The 17329-nt window shown below is 35.5% G+C and overlaps 1 protein-coding gene across 3 annotated transcripts in view; it reads left to right on the top strand.

Annotated features, from left to right (window-relative positions):
• Positions 1-17329, top strand: part of LOC145668063 (piwi-like protein Siwi) — a 219683-nt gene that overhangs the window by 111685 nt on the left and 90669 nt on the right. The gene's annotated exons all lie outside the window — the stretch shown is intronic.

The following is a 17329-nucleotide window of genomic DNA, read 5'->3' as shown; positions in this document are numbered from 1 at the left end:
GCGAAATAAAATGACTATGAGTTTGTAAACTTTTTTTCGAACTTAGCATATATAAAAGAAAATGTTACTTATTAATAGAGCAAGCCACATTATGCTTAATGTTTTGTGTTTATATTTTATTTATTTGTTTTTTATTTATTATTATTATTATTATTATTATTATTATTATTATTATTATTATTATTATTATTATTATTATTATTATTATTATTTATTTTATTTATTTATTTATTTATTTTTTGCAAATGGTGCTTCATTTTAAATTTGGTTTTGACAAATAATGGAACGCTAATATTGTTTTCAATATTTTATTTTCTGTCTATTTATGCACAACCCTTTTTCATATTAATAAATTGACATCAAATTTTGCTTATCAATATTAAATGTTGGTATTTTTTGTGATGGTAAAGTAATATTGTACATAATTTAAAGTTATATAAATATACACTGCAGTAATAAGAAAGGAGTGATTAAGAATGACAGTCTAGTCATCAGTCACTTTCTCCATCTGCAAATACTGACAAAACGAAATTATTACACAGGGTTTCTCAGACCTAGAAAGTCAGAGAAAAAACATTTGGTGAGGGAAAGTCAGAAAGCACATAAATAGCCATGAAAAGTCAAGAAATTTGCCAAGTATACATCTTAAGACTAAAGAAACTGAACATAGACTATAGTGGGCTTCTAGTAGGTAGAAAATGCATATTTAAAAAAATAATAGACTATAGTAGGCTTCTAGTAGGTAAAAAATACATATTTAAAAAAATATTATTTTTAGGTTACTAGATAAATCGGGATAGGCTGATCTGTAGCTCAGTCAGTAGAGATCTACCAGCCAATCCAGCGATCCGTATTAATTCCTCAGTGGATGTAGAAAGTTTTCTTTTTTCACCTAGGCCGTAAATGCTGGAATTGGCTCAGCCTCGGGAAACAAGTACTGGGGACAATCATGAGGTGAACAAGAAGTGCGACAGAAAATTAATGATAAGTAAAATTTCTTTGTATGTGCTTCAGTTTTATAAAACAACTAGCACATTCCGTGGAATTAGACATCAATATTAAAGAAGTCTAACTAACTAACTATATGGCTTATGGAACCCGGATATTCAATGCCGCGTTCACGAAAGCTCTCCATTGACTTCTGTTCTTAGCTAACTGGATCCAGTTCCTACTTTGTATTCGTATTTCTTTGAGATCAATCTTAATAATGTCCTCGCATGTGCGCGTAGTCTTTTTAATGGTCATTTTCCGAATAGATTTTCTGTTAAAATTTTAAAATCATTTTTTACTTTCTTCTATTTTGGCTACATGACCTGCCTACCTGAGCCTCCTAGACGTGATGACCCTAACATGTTGGTAAACAGTATAAATATTCAGTTCTTCGTTATGAAGTTTCCATCATTGCCCACTCCTGTTCCTCTTGGGTCGATATTTCGTCGCAGGATCTTGTTCTCAAATACGTTCAATCTGCGTTCTTCCTTTAAAGTAAGCGACCATGTTTTGCAACCATACAGCACAACGGTATGATTATCGTTTTATATATTTTAAGCTTCAAATTCTCAACAGAATTCGCGACGACAAGTGATTTTGAATTGAACAATAACACGAATTCCCCGATTTCAAGTCGACATTTAATTTCTTCATGGATTTTTTTTTTTTTTTTTTTTTTTTAAATATTAATCCTAGATATTTGAAAGTATCCAGTTTGTCGAAAGTATTATTTGATATTTTAATACATACATAAATAATTTGCAGTATTACGATCCCGGCAAATGTCCAAGTATTTAGTTTTTTCTGCATTTACTTCTAAGCCCATGTCCCGTAAAGTAGCGTTTAAAATTTTAAATGATGATTGCGTAAGTGGTTTCTACCAGCTGAGTTGTTAATATATCTGAACATGTAATTATAATGCCAGTATACGTGGATTACGTACATTATTATAGTCCATGAAGCAGGTGATTTCAAACAATAGAAATTGAAACAAGACTTAAAATATGATATAAACATTTGTAGAAAGATTTACATGTTTCTTACTTTGTAAGTAAACATTAAATTGTAATATTAAAATTAACCTGAAAAGAGAGAACATGAAGACGAGTTATGGCAAAAAGGAAAGTCAAGGAAATTGAAACTAACAAAACTGTAGAGATCTTGTTACACCAGTTCGTTAGAAATTACAGCTATATACAGGGCTCCCAGCTGTCTTGTGTTCCTATTTTTCCTATATTTTGGAAATTTGTGTATATTTGTCCTATATTTTAGTCTTGCCTTATATTTCCTATATTTTTCAGTGATTGAATTATTAAAAATACAAACCAAAAGCAGTTCCAGTGATTTAAATTGCTACATATTAGTAATTTGCTAAATGTGTCGTAGTATTTTTTTCTGAGGGATTTAGTAACTAATCTTCATTATTTTTTTTATTTGCTTTTTCCTATCCTCCCATGTCCACTCTTTTTCTTTTATTCTTTCTTTGTTTTCTATTTGCTTTATTCTTCCCCAATGAAGCTTAGCTGAGGTACCTTGCCATGCTCCAGTTTCTTATAACGCAAGCTGTGTTAGCATTTTCTTTCAGCATTGCATGTGCAGCAGTATTGGCTAGGTATGAAGGTGTGTTGGTATTCACCAGCCTTGCAATATTGCTGTACATAATATGCAGGGTTCTCACGCGTCCTGGAAAACCTGGAAATAAAAGTGTGTCGTAGAAACGCCCTGGAAGAGTCATAGAAAGCAAAAAAATTGTGAAAATCCTGGTTGTTTTAAAATTGTCTCTCTGATGTCATCACTGACAGAATATTTCTTTAATTTCCTTCCCAAGCAAAATCAAATTTCAGAATGCTACAAGAGAATCCGTAAGAACTTGAGATTTCCTGTTACATTTGCATACTTAAATTTTCTTATGAGTGTAGATAAATTTCTTGTGATTATGTAAAAACAGGAACCACTTATCTACATTTTGCATGGTGAATTCAAAGAATAATGACAAGAGTTGTAGTATTTGATCCGTACAATGAAAGAACTTCTGATCTTGTAAATATAAAAGTGAAAGAAGAGAAAATCTACTGCCAGATAACAAAATTGATGTCGGTGATGAAGGCGCACGGTTGTCATCGAAAGAAGTCGATAAGGTGCAACAACAGTTATTCACATTAAATGCAAAGAAATTCTTCATAAAAGTAACAAGTTACCTTCAACAAAGGCTGCCGCTAAACAACTGGATTTTGAAACATAGCCAGATTTTGCACCCTGCTGTTAGACATGCAAAGGAAGAGCAAGATAAGATATTGTCATCTTAGAAACGATTAGCGTCTTGTGTGATTTAGGTGTTGACCAGTCAGGAAATTGACAAAGCCGTAGACGAGTAGCGAATTTATATGAGTGATCAGAGCATATGCGATGACTTTTTTGTTGATTGTATTGGAACAAATTAATGCTGCTCGAAAATAACACAAGGAAACCAAGATGTCCAACAATTACTAAACTTGTGGAAGCAGTGTTAACACCTTCACTGGGTAGGCATCTGTTTAATGTGATTTCTCGACAAATAAGAACACGGACTGAAGAGACAAGGACTGAATAAAGAAACCATCAATGGGCTATGAATGATTAAAAACAGTGGGTAAAAATGTAAATGAAGTTAATATCACTAAAGAAATGTTAATGTACTACAAAGAAGCGCATAAGAAATATCGTGAAGATATGGACAGAGATTAGAACAGCAAGAAAGTGAGCATAAGATCACAGCGGAAAAGACAAGAGTGAGTGCCAAAAAAAGGAGTGGAGGAAACACGTGTGTTGAAGTTCATAAAGTTGAAAAATTTTAATTCAGTGGGGAAACATTCGGCTTCAGAAAACAATAAAGCATCGGCTCATGGATGACGTGTCAGCTGCACAAGCACTGATTGAGGCTGGAACAAAAGGCTTGAAAAATGCCACAACAATGGTGTCGCAAAAGTAACACGTGTACTACCTAGGTAGTTCATTATTGTACCTTTAAAATGTAAAAGTAAAAATGTATAATAGTGGTAGATCGAGGGAAAGGCATAGGCAACTCGAACCACAAGAATTTTTCTCTTAATCAATAAATCAAGTCGTTTATTTCAGTCGGTTTCTTTCTTTTCTTTTCTTTTTTTTTCAAAACAATACAGCAGGTCTGGTAAGTTTAAAAAGTTATATATACTCTTATTCTGTATTAAACTAAATCTTGTCTCCAGTTGCCTATTGAGGTGAAGGGAGGCTTCATTGTATAAACCGAACTGTCCTATAGTTTTTCAATGTCCTGCTGGGAGGCCTGTATATACCATAAAGCAAAACATCACCGATTAAGAGAGGGAGAGGTGGCATTTAATGAAGATGTATTACTTTACTAGTGGAAAGACGGCATTGAGTTTGATCTGTGCTTGAAGTCATCTCCCAACACGTCAGAAGAAAGAAAGAAAAAACTTCATTTTGTATGTTATTGGCTTTGTGTTGATTTAGACTTCCAAACTATGCTATGTATAAATTAAATACACAATAACCGCGTGAGTATTGGAAACGCACAAGAACGGCTGTGTCCTTCCGTCACTCCGTCTATGTATGATTGATTAGCAAAAGCAAAGTGTATGATTAGTTAGTTGCTGTATCCTATGTTAAATTGGTATAAGTTAAGAAAAAAATAATTCACTTGTATAACTGCATTTGACGTTGTCTATTGTCTGTATATATTATAAGAATAAAAACAAGGATAGGAATGGCGAAAGAAGCCTTTAGGGGAGAAGAAAATACTATTTTGTGGGACCTTGAATAGAGTTGAGAAAAAACTCATAAAATCCTTCGTGTAGAGTAATGTACTGTATGGATCAGAAACATGGACATTACGCAAAAGTGATGAAAAACGGTTGGAGGCTTTCGAAATGTAGGTGTGAAGAAGAATGGAGAGAATTAGTTAGGTCGAACAGAAAATGAATGAAAGGGTCTTAGAAATGGTAGACGAAAAAGAACAATTTCAAATATTATTAAGAATAGAAAGAGAAACTAGTTGAGACATTGGCTAAGTAGGAACTGTATCATTCGGGACGTGGCACAGTGGTTCAATTACCGCATCTAGCTGGACAAAATGTAAAAAAGTGAGTTCTGAGAAATAGTGAGAAAACGATCGGAGTTCCTGGGGCAAGGTCCCAAGTGGTGGGAAAAGACCAGTAAGGTGCCCAATTACACATAGGGAAGTATGTCGGGTCCGACGAACAAGATGAATTGTATGCAATGTAGAATCAGCTGATCGAAAGTTTCGGTGCTAGACCTTACGGCTGCAGCATGTAACACAGACAGCTGTTGGTCAATGCCAGGAATATAGTGTGGCAACTATAGACGAAGGTATGACGTGCATGTGACATGAATGAGGAGTGCCGTGGGTTTATGGGTGAGCTATGGCGTGATGGGAAACACTAGCGAATAAGAACGTACACTGTACTTAGGAATAGGTATAATGAATTGACGCGTAGAAACAATTCTCCACCAGTCTCCAGCTTCTAATGAATATAGATGTGTAGAGTAATGATTGTAATGTGTGCATAATAACTATGACGTGCATATGTTTGCATAATTGTTGCTTCTTGTACTTTCAAAAGTGGAGGGTACGCTGGCACAACGAGTCTTCTTCGACGCCTGGAGAGGTGAACCCAATAGCTGCAAGAGAACCAATAGTGTTTACACCTGTGTAATAGACAAATTAAGGTTACAAAACTGTGATGAGGATGTAGCAGAGTGCGTCAGAAAGGTTACAGATAGTTTTTGTATACATGTCAAAGAGAAATGGCAAAAATGTCATCGTGCAATGAATAACTTTGTAACCAAATATGGTAAGTGGCTCGACAGTACAGTGGAGTTTCCTGCAAACATATGGAATGCAGCGGCATTACGACGACCAGGATCATTTAGTATAGGTGTGACACCGAGAACACCTGTAGGGCGTCCAAGAAAACTGTTTGAAGAAGCAAGTGAGAAAACAAAAAGAAGACGGTTGCAGTCGTTAGTACAACATCGACGGCTGAAGAGTTGGTGTATGCAGCGTACATGGGTTTACGTGCAAAAGAAAAACGTGATGCTTCTTATATTGTGAAAGAGATTGATGTGTCACTCAGGAGGGTATCGCGAATCAAAAAGGCGTACAAGAGCCCAGAGACAACAGTACCAATTAAAATTACAAACAATGAGGCATTAGCATTATATGTTGACGTGACATTGACAAAGAAACAATATCACTTAGTTCGTAACCAGGCAAAAGTTCACAATGCAAGTATCTATCCGTCATACCATAAACTGTTAGAGGCAAAGAAAGCGTGTTACCCAGCCGATATTATCACAGACGTATATGCGGCAGTGCAGCTGCAAGCGTTACTTGATCATACTATCGAGCGGTTGATCACCAGCAACAGTACTATGCTGCGAGAGATCAATCAGGGAGTAGAAATGACCATGTTCTTCAAATGGGGTTTGTGATGGCGCGTCAGGTCAGAGCGCATACAAACAATGGTATAGTTCAGATACAGAAGAAGATATACATGACGATACATATTTGTTTATTTCGTTAGTGTCTCTAAAATTACAATATGGTTAAGAGACGCTCTGACATAATCCACGGCCATTGTCAATACGCTATTGTCGGCCAATCAAGCTACTGTTCATGAAGGAAACAGCAGAATTAACACGTTCAGAAGTTACAAAGATACAGCAGCAAATACAAGCTCTCTCACCAACAACTATCACTTATAATGATCAGCAAATAGTAGTGAAACACAGATTAATGCTGACAATGGTAGATGGGAAGGTCTGTAGTGATATCACAAAACAATCATATCGACGATATTATCTGTGGTGCATCTTCAAAGCAAATGAACGACAAAACTACAGCACTACCACCTGACACAACATCATTTGAATTCGGGCTGTCAAGTCTGCACTCCTGGATAAGATGCTTTGAGTGTCTGTTGCACATTGCATATAGACTGGACATCAAAACCTGGCAAGTGAGAAAGAGGGATCAACCAAATGTTGATCAACGAAAGAAATTACTTCAGAAACCAGTCTACGGAACAAGCAATGAGGTAATATTGCCCGCAAGTTTTTCTTGAATCCATCATTATCAGCGTCCATTACTGTCATCAATGAAGAGTTGATTAAACGATTTGCAGATCTCTTACGTATCATTGCTAGTGGTTATGCAATTAACTGTGACGCATTTGGTGTGTATTCTCTACAAACTGCACGATTATATGTGGATCTGTATAACTGGTATTACATACCGGAATCTGGGCATATATTATTGATACATGGTAAGGACATCGTCGAATCTGCGCTGGTTCCTATTGGACAGCTTTCCGAAGAGGCACAAGAAGCTCGGAATAAAGACTGTCGAAGGTTCCGCGAACATCATGCCAGGAAGAGTTCTCGTCACAACAACATAGAAGATTTAATGCACATGTTAATCACGTCGCGTCGGATCCCTGCATAACAAGCCTTAGCAAATTCACACTCAAACACAGTGAACATCTTCCCGAAGAAATACGTCTATTGTTACAAGATCCTCCCACGTGTCAAGCATACATTTCAGCTGATCATACTACTGAACACAACAATAGTTCTTCCAGTGAGAATATGTGACTGCTTACCGCTTCTTGTCGCTCTGTGCATGGTTTTGTACGTGCTTTGCTGTGTTTTCTTTGGTTATGAATTTTGTCCAGCTAGATGTGGCAATTGAACCACTGTGCGTGGTAGAGGGTTTGATGGCAAGAAAGAGAGGGAGGGGACGGAGTAGACTACAATTAATAAACGACATCAAAACAGGAAAATCGTACGTGAAGACGAAGAGGTTAACGGAAGACTGTGGAGTATGCAGCAAGTGACCTGCTTTAGGACGAAAACGGTAACATATAGTGACAAGGAGTTTTCTTTGCAATCTATTCAGCGTCTCAAGAAGAGATAACATCTCCATCGGTACTACTGCACTAAAACCGGTAGAAATTTACTACTACTCTTTTAGTACTACTACTACTACTGTTTTAAAAAGGTAAAAGATATCGAGAAGCATTTTATTGGAGTCGATTCAGCGCCCCAAGAATAGGTACAATCTGCTTCAATAACCCTCAAGTCAAACCAAAAGTGATAGAAACCTGTTAATCGCTATAGAACAAAAACGGTAAAAGATTATCGACAAACATTTTCTTAATCGATTCGTAATTATTCTTAATCAGAATAATTTTCTATGTAGAATTAGCAATACTTTGTGTCTGGTAATTGTTTGGGACCGATAAGATAGCACTGAGAAGACTTTGCCATTTAATGATAGTGAAGCATTGAAGTCACGCGTAACGTGTGTTCGCTGTGAAAGCATTTGATAAGAGGGATGCTATTTTGTAGCCTCCGATTTCTCTCTGTAGTGAATCTATGGGGACATCTCGAAAGCAAAGAAAATAGTACACGTCCTGCAAACATCATTGAACTGAAATTGAGGGTTAAAGAGGAACCCACTGACGTTCCTCAAGGCGTAATACACTGGGTGTTCCAGCGAATTTCCAAAGCATACTCGTATAATAATGGTGTGCCGAGAAGGAACACATCTTTCCGATGTCGTCTTCAAGAAATAAAGTGACATGTAAGTGATAGTTAATGTCAGTGTTAATGACATACTCTTGTGTTGATTAGTGCTTCTACGTCAATTAAAATTTTCCTGTTTTCCTGCGCCACCCTGTACTACTATCGGTTTCAATATTGATCTCCATAAAGCAAAATCAGTAAAATATAAGTGACTAGGCCTACTAATAGGGTTTCAGCGTTCCAGGAATAAGTTTTACCTCAACCTTTATGCCCCGGACCCTTTATCCTTACCTCATTCAAGCTGGAAGTAGTTGGAAACCTGCGATTTCCTTTTTCAACGCTAATGATCATAGTAAGAAATAGTAATAGACAGCGAGGAGCATGGATTCAGTAGCGTAAGAATAGGTTTCATCTCCAACTTTACTACTCTATTGCAACCGGTAATGGTAGAAATCAAGTATTACTTCTGGCTTTAATATTGATTCCAATAAAAGAAAAAAGTAATAGGAGGCGACAAAGGACTTTTATAGAGATTCAATACCCAAAAGAATAGATTTAGTCGCAGTTTTATTCTACTAAAGCAGGAAGAAGGAAGAAATAGTAGAACTTCCGTTTTTAATACTGATTTCTGTATAGTAATAATTGTAGGAGATAGCAAGAAACTGTTTGTAATATGGATTTAGCATCCGATGAACAGGTCCTATCTCTGACATCATCCCTCTGTTGCAGCCGAAAGTTAAAGACCTACTACTTCTAGAGTCACTATTGAAGTCACATAGTTTGGAAGTTTACCGTAGTTTCACAAATATGAAACGAAACTCAATTATTTAAAATTGTGCTTTATTATACATATACTTTAAATGTATTATACAATTAGTTATGATAAAATAACTAATTGAAAGTGTTGCTGTACGTCATTTGGTCACGTTTTTAATGAATTTTTAAAACCTGAAATTAATGTTTCAAATAGACAGAATCAAGCTCACTCGACGCTCCTTATTTTAAAAACTTTCATATAAGATTAAGATAAATTAAATTGAAATTTGTAAGCTAAATAATATATTAACATTTCATCATTTGTTATTTTTACTATTTTGGCATACACATAGTTTCGAATATATTTTAAAATCTTTAGCTTTTCATTTATATAATACCATTGAAGTAAAACATAGATTTATTTCCATACAATCACAAGACTTTAACATTAAAAAATTAATTTTTACGGTATCTACAGACTTTTTATCACTCGTGACCGAAGAGAGAACAGTGTGACCGAAATGACGATGTTGTGACCAAATGGATATTTGGAACTTCAGACAAATAAACATGTATCAACTTAACATTTTATTAGATTTTTTTTTTTTTTTTTTTTTTTTTCAAACGGAAGCCAGAGCAATACGTTAACTTGAACACCATTACAGCAATACCTATTTTTCGTAATACATGTAGAATTATATAAGAATAACAGCAATAATAAGAGTAATACATTATACCAATAACGTTTTAATATACTTCCAAAAAGTAGTTATTGTTTTAGATAACGCATATTTTTACATAGCATAAGATTGAGAAACACATTCTAAGCACTTTTCTTTAAAACAAAATCATTTTTAATCTTAGTTCAGTTTCATGTAGATAAAATTATCTTAAAAGTTTGTAATATTTCAAATATAGGAAACTGGTAGATTTGTACCACTTTTCAATAAATATTTTTCAGGAGATATATTTAAAATAAAACTTAAATGTTACTCTCATACAAAGTTTACCTTAGTATGAACAACAGAGGGAAATCAAAATTCTTAAGTAATTTTGGAAAAATTCACAAACATTGTTGTGTTAAAATACGACAGCCTTTCAAGGACCTAAATGAAAAGTCTTTACTAAGTACATAAAGCTGCTTTACAACAGATTTCTCACCACATCTTCTGGAACTCTAAAAAACCTTCGTTTACCTCTTTTTTTCAATTTTACATTCTTGAACAGTGCCCACTATTTGATTTATGCTTACAAAGAAAGAAACAGTTTGCTCATTCAGGGTAAACAAAGAGCTTCCTTCACGTGTTTGATTTAAGAATTGAACCTCAACATCATTATCTTCAGGAATACTTGTACATATACCCAAATAGTCTTGCTTTCCTGTCTTTTTACATCAAATCCTACAATAACACAATTACCTACATTTACATTTGTGAACCTCTTAACAGGAATACAAAGCTGTTTTTTCACATTCACAATTACGTCATCAGGATCAGATTCTGAAGTGTAAACTTCATGAACGTGAAGGCGTTTCTTAGTTGAAATATTAAGGCTTTTCGTGTAAGGTATCTTGCCCCTTTTAGGGACACCATGAACAGTTACAAGATGATAGTGGGTACATATTTCATGTGGTGGACACAAAAAGCATTCTGAGAGTTTTTTCAGTACACACTATTAGATGAGCATTTGCAATAGACGGAATTACTGGTGCATCAGTTCCAGCCAGAAGACTTTTAGTTTCATGGAAGCTTGAATCTGGAACATATAAAATTTCAACTGCACTTGACTCTTTAAACAGACGAACAAAATCCCTGGCATCACAAACATAATTTCCATGCAACACAAAACTGTCAGCAGTACGTTTAACCTATCCCCCAACCCCATCAACAGCTCCTTTCCCATGTCCTACCTCAGAATAATTCCATGACATTTGGTGAACTTTCGGAAATATTGTCGGTATAATGTTTTTCATTAACGCAATATTATTTTTGTTACGATATTGTGAAAAAGAACTGTCACTGAAAAAAATCTATTCTACTAGTTTCAGGAAAGTTATCTCCTATTATTGCCAAAACATGCTTCAAGTGAGCCCATACGCCATGAGCTTGATGATCCAGTATATCTGAAACTGTGCAAAATGATTTGGAAGAAACAATGTTCTCTTCTAATACGTAATATAATATCACAGTATGCATTGAAATTTGTTTTCCTGATGCTCCGTAATGTGTTGCTTGAATTTCTTCTGAATATTTAGTTACATAGTTCTCTGCAAAGTCCACGTGTAAAACAAGTTCGTTCTTTTTTAGATTTGATTTTACGGGCTTTGAATACTCTAGCTTGATGATTCATTTGGAAAAAATGGTTTTTAACACCGATCAAGTCTATTTCGAATATTTTAATTAGTTCACTTATGACACAGGAGTCGCGGTGGCTCAGTGGTAGAGCGTTCATCTCCGGTGCTTGGGGTCCGTGGTTCGATCCCAGCTCGCGCCGTGTGGACTTTGTGGTGGACAAACACCGTGCTCGTGCGTTTTCTCGGGGTTCTCCCGTTTCCTCCCACTTTCTTCATTCCACCATTTCTCATTATCACCGTCTCCTTTAGCCTAACCGGTATAACCGTGGGATGTTAAACTTAAAATGTCATTTTTTTTCCACTTATGGCACATGATTTCTTTTGTTTCACTACCTTTCTAATCTTCTTTGTTGTTCCTTTTATAATTTTCGTTTCCGTAACGTATTCCCATCTTGAGTATTGAATTTCTTTGTCAGCTTCGTATTGATATTTGACTTGCTTGTGGTGACATTGAGGACATTTACTGAACATACACTGTTCATTTACGGCTGAACAAACAGTTGCATTAATCACCTCATTTAGTGTGGTTTCTTTAATTACCTTCTCCTTCCTTAATGCTTCTACTACAAACTCAATATTACTATGTTTTACGCACATACAAGGTTCCCTATCTTCAGATCGTGGTAGTGTAACCCAGAATGGTTTCAGCGTCCAGAAACTCGCATATGAAATATTTATATTTGAATTTTCACTACGAAATTGAGTAAATAAGTTTTTTACATTGTCGCGTAGAATTCTTTGTTTTGTTATTGTATGTTTCTTAACAAACTCCTTTTTTTCTGCTGTCATGCGACTAACACTGTCATTTTCAAAGAATCTCTCTACTGTGTTCCTTACTGATTCGGAAATGTGACACCTTTTCTTGCGCTGGTAGTTTAAGATAATATTTTTACCTCTGACTTTCAGCATGGGATTTAACCAGTATGAAAAAATCTTTTGAACCCGGCGTTGAAGGCTGTATTTTCTTATTAATTCGTTTCCAATAGCTGAACTTATTATTTGTCTATTGTTACTTTGAGGAACGAAATATTTCACTTGCTGTTCAAGTTGTTTCTCCAGAGTGTAACCCAATAGCAACTGTCTTTTAACGGGTGTCGACACTCTAACGCCTTTTACAAGTTGATTTATCTTTTTAGAAGGTGAGGGAGACATTGGAGCTTTTTTGTGTTTTTCTCGATGAAGACGCTTCTTGTACTTTTGCACTTTCTTCTTCAGCCTAGTTATTATCTTCTCTTGCTTTTTTTTAGTAATTTGTATGCTTTGGGACGATTACGATGAACTGCAGTTCTTCCTCGTTTACACTGCGTTGATTGATGTGATGCAGGCTGTACTTCTTCGTCTGACTGGGGAGGTGAGATGTTCATTATGTTATGCAACTGTCGTCGCTTCTGTCTGTATTTTTTACTAGCAGTTCTCTACTCTTTTCTCTTTTTCCTTTGTTCCCTCACAGTTAGCTGATCAATTGATTTTATTTTGTTTTCTCGTTTTCTTCTACGATACAATTCTCTGTCTTTCTTCCTCTTATTTTCCCATTCTTCCACCGTCATTCTTGCCCTTCTTCTTCTGTGGCGTTCCGCTGCTAAGTGTTTTTGCTGACGGTACTTGGTTGATTTTCTCTCCATCTCCTTCTCTTCCACTTTACCCATCTTCAAATTTGACGAAATGTAACCTGTAAAAATATTGACAAAGCATTTACCTGTAGTGTTTTCCTATACAAAAATAAAAGCAGTTTTGCTAATTACACATAGAAGTATTATTTATGCCAGATAATTCGAAAATAATACCTTTGATGCCTCATTTGTTACGAAAGACATAGATGAAGTCATGAAAAAAAGATGCGTTTAGAGAACTAACTCGAGGCCAAGATAAGGAATGGGCAGTGACGTAGAAAGCCGCGGCCCTGACCTTACAGATGGCCAGATCATCCTGGCAATCGCCTGGTGAGACTGAGGAACTCCAGTAAGTACCTCAGTCAGGATGGCTGGCCATTCGTAATCTAGTTCGACGTTTCCAAAGCAGACAGAAAGCTACCCCTAAATCCTCAGTTGAATAGGATTCAAAAATGTATAAAAGAAATAATGTATTTTAAAGGAGACATCTGACGTACATACCAGGTTTAAAAAAAAAATTAACATCCGGTAACACAACTAAGAAAAAAATGATAGTAACAGTTCGATAGATATGTAGGTGAGTAAACTTTTAAAATACTTGTAGCAATAAGGAAAACTGTATCATAATAAAATTTAAATATTTTAAATTAAATTGCCAAAATATTTGTCGTAGACTCAAACGTATTTGAAAACTTGTTCTAGTTCATATATACAATGTATATATGTTTGAGTCTCCCTTGCAATGAGCAGCGGATTTAGACACCTATTTTGGGAGGTGATTCTCGAAGGCATACTTCGTTTTTTAAATGCGAGAATTTTGGAGGAACCTGAAGCTTATCGCCATTGGAACAACTAACAGTTAGCCTTTTAAAAAAATTCTGGAATTTAGGGGGAGCTTCAACTCGAAAACCTCCTTCGTAAATCCGACACTGCATGCAGTCAATGGCCTTTACAGCTATTGTTTCACGATTTCATATTTAGCAGTGTTTTAATTAAATTTTGTCCAGCAATGTGTTTCAGTTTACATCCAAGTACCTTATTACTTATAAATCATGTATTCAATATCTGCGAGCTTATAAAGTTTAAAAAATATTACACAGTTTTCCCTAATATTATGTTGTTTATCATTCCGAACACGTGACTGTCATATATGATTATTTCGGTCACGCAGTAATTGGTTAAGTCACGTGACCGAAATGACCGTGACCGATATGATGTTTTCACTTATGTGCATGAAATAATATAAAATTATTAAAGAAAACAATAAAATCAGATATTCAACACGTTGTGAGCTCAAATATCCAATTTATTAAATAAACATGAAGAATTAGATAACATTTATTTCACTGTAAGCCACGTGACCGGGATGATGGTAAACACAACCTTCCTTTTTCCTCATTAAATAGCGCAATAATATTTTTATGTCTTACCTTTTCTGATAAATCGCAGTTCACGTCTAGACAGCAAAGCTTGAGCCTCACAACTAACAAAGAAACGCAGGTTGGCGGGATTAGTTGTCGCACTGATAATGAGTTTTACAAACAGGTGGCGCCTAAATCCAGTTTCTGGGGACTGCGTTATTCCTTCCATTACACTTGCGTAAACAAGTAAATCTGGATTTTATAAGTGTAAAGGAAAGGCATTTATCAAATATTTTGAGACGCAAGTGTTCAAAGAAACGAAAAAAGAATATTAGTTATACATTTTTTGACAGTTTTCGTGACTATATTGACGCGGGGACAGTGGCCGAAATGACGAAAATGATATTTAACATTAAAAAATGAATCTTACATAAAATAACTATTCAGGATTAAATAAATGGTTGGATAGAAGAAAACAAGCGTACTTATTTACGTTGTTTTCTTTTTCTTTCCTTTTCCATGTAATGGATATATCGGTGAAGGAATGAAATTATACCACTTCGTGAAATCGACCCATATATATATATATATATAGTAACAAAATAACTACACCAGTCAAGAAATTTACAGAAATATTGGAATATATTTTGATGTCAAAATAATTATGTACCCTACAATGTCAAGTCGAGTCTCAAATTGTTGCTTGGTGCTACTTGATGCTTTTTAGTACTATTTTCACCGCTGTCTTTAATTCTGCTTTCTCCCAATAGGTGGCTGTGATATTTTTGTGGAAATAACTGATGCTTATTAATTGGATATAGTCTGTCTACAGGTGAAAATTGTGTGGAAAATCATTGCTCCAGACTTATTCAGTTGTTAAATAGTTTTCCAAGAGTTTTCTGAGTTATATTGTGCATTTTTGTAGCGAGTTTGTGCAGTAACTGTAACTTGTATATTTCATGGGTAAATTAATAAGCGATACGTCACCACGTAAACAAAGGATATGATACTTGCTTTGAAATCAGCGGGCTTTTCGCAGCAGCAGATAGCTACAAAAGTTCGTGTGGATCACACAACAGTAGGAAGAATTCTTAGGAAGCAAAGTAACCTTGCCACGTCATCTTTGAGGAGAAATTGTTGGAGAAAATCGAAAATAAGTCCACGTGTTGTGCGGAAAACAAAGGCAGTAGCATTAAACGATCAATCTTCCATCACAAGAAAAATTGCTCGAACTATTTCTGATAGTGTTGGTGTCACTGTGTCCCACATGACCATTGTCAGGGCACTGAAGGAAGAAGAAATTTTCAAAAACTGGCCACGGAAAAGCCTTGTCTTGCGAAAAAGCACATCAAAGCGAAAAAATAGCTTTGTGACATTTACGGTACCTGAGGTGTTGACCAAAGGAAACACGTAATGCTTTCAAACGAAAAGAAATTTATGCTACCTAGGAATGATAGCGGTGTCAGGCTCTGGATGAAGAAGGGTGATGAACTGAAGAGTGATTGTGTTTTGGCAACACAAAGGTTCAGTGCAAATGTTATGGTGTAGGGTTATTTCACCTCAAGAGGTGTGGGCAGACTGGAAATTTGAGCTGGAACCGCTTCTGCCGAACAATACGCCACAATACTGTCGAAAAGTTTATTGCCAACTGCTAGAGATTACTTTTCATGTAAAAATTTAGACGACTACATCTTCCAAGACGAAAAGCTCCATGTCACAAAATACGAGTAGTTAATACGTGGTGTTCTGAGATGGGCATTAGCCGGTTATGGTGGCCACCGAGGTCCCCTGATATGAACCTCATTGAGAATTTGTGGCATCTTATGTCCGGTGGACTTTAGGGAAAAACCTTTAAGACCAGGTCAGAGCTCATTTAAGCCATTGTTGCCGTATGGTACCAAGAAATAGAGGTTGATGTGTGCCAAGTATTGGTGTACAACATGTCACAGAGGTTGGCAGCACTGAAGGTGGCTAAGGGATGGCATATGATGTTCTGAGACACATTTATAAGAAAATAAACTTTTTTTATTTATCTTAATATTCATTAGGTCTTTCATTTGTACAGATACATTGTTTTGCTCATAATAATCATGATTGTAATGTCATATTTTGTTATATGTTAATAATGTTACTTTATTCAAAAGCAGCAACCTACATATAGACATAAATTATGGCATTATGTGAAAAATTAGTTTGTAAGTTGTTAACATATATTCCAACCAAGGCCTCGGACAGATGTAATGTTTAATATGAATAGTATTATTTGCTGTGACTCATCAAAAAATATATTTCTTGCATTGAGTTAAGTGGTGCAGTTATTTTTTTGTTACAGACTATATACAAAGTACCTGTTCTTCTCACGGGTAGAATATATTTCAGTTTGGACATAAAGGACTGAATTTGTATTTAAACTGTTCGTCTTAGCTACCCTGAAAACTATGGATTCGACACTAATATAGGTCATTTTCGATTATATATATATATATATATATATATATATATATATATATATATCCTCCTTCCCTTCCCCAAAGTTACAGGGCTGAATTTGTATTTAAAAGACATGGATTCGACACTAATATCGGTAATTTTCGATCATTTTTTATATCTCTCCCTCCCCTCCCCGAAGTTAACCGTCAAAGTGAAATGATGAAAACTATCCCAGGCCCGAACCT

Source organism: Thermobia domestica, chromosome 13 (genome assembly GCF_964235325.1).
Source record: "Thermobia domestica chromosome 13, izTheDome1.hap1.1, whole genome shotgun sequence".
Classification (NCBI taxonomy): Eukaryota; Metazoa; Arthropoda; class Insecta; order Zygentoma; family Lepismatidae; genus Thermobia; species Thermobia domestica.
Note: the sequence above shows the minus strand (reverse complement) of the source record. Positions and strands in the feature narration are given on the sequence as shown.